Source organism: Octopus bimaculoides, chromosome 21, assembly GCF_001194135.2.
Source record: "Octopus bimaculoides isolate UCB-OBI-ISO-001 chromosome 21, ASM119413v2, whole genome shotgun sequence".
Taxonomy (NCBI): Eukaryota; Metazoa; Mollusca; class Cephalopoda; order Octopoda; family Octopodidae; genus Octopus; species Octopus bimaculoides.
In genome coordinates, this window is record NC_069001.1 from 13,276,955 (window position 1) to 13,277,538 (window position 584).

General features: G+C 37.8%; 1 protein-coding gene across 1 annotated transcript in view; it reads right to left on the reverse strand.

Moving 5' to 3' along the window:
- The window catches only part of LOC106879838 (uncharacterized), a 130,579-nt gene that overhangs the window by 20,938 nt on the left and 109,057 nt on the right, over positions 1 to 584 (reverse strand). The gene's annotated exons all lie outside the window — the stretch shown is intronic.

Sequence of the window (584 nt, forward strand, 5' to 3'; positions counted from 1 at the left end):
AATGAATATATATATATAAATATGTTTGTATGTGAGATTAATGTGCGCACACACACACATATAAAAACAAATATATATATAGATAGATAGATAAATATACATACACACATACATCCACAAACACACAGATACATGCTTATATGCATATATCTTTTTACTTGTTTCAGTCATTTGAGAGTGGCCATGCTGGAGCACTGCTTTTTAGTCGAACAAATCGACCCCAGGACTTATTCTTTGTAAGCTTAATATTTATTCTATCGATCTCTTTTGCTGAACCGCTAAGTTATGGAGACATAAACATACCAACATCGGTTATCGAGTGATGGTGGGGGGGAAAATACAGACACACAAAGGCACGCATGCAAGCACGCATACACACACATGATGAGGTTCTTTCAGCTTCCGTCTACCAAATCCACACACAAGGCTTTGGTCAGCCTGAGGCTATAGCAGAATACACTTGCCCAAGGTGCCATGCAGAGGGACCGAACTCGGAACTGTGTGGTTGTGGAGCAAGCATCTTACCACACAGCCACTCCTTCACCTATATGTATATATATATATATATATATATATATATATAT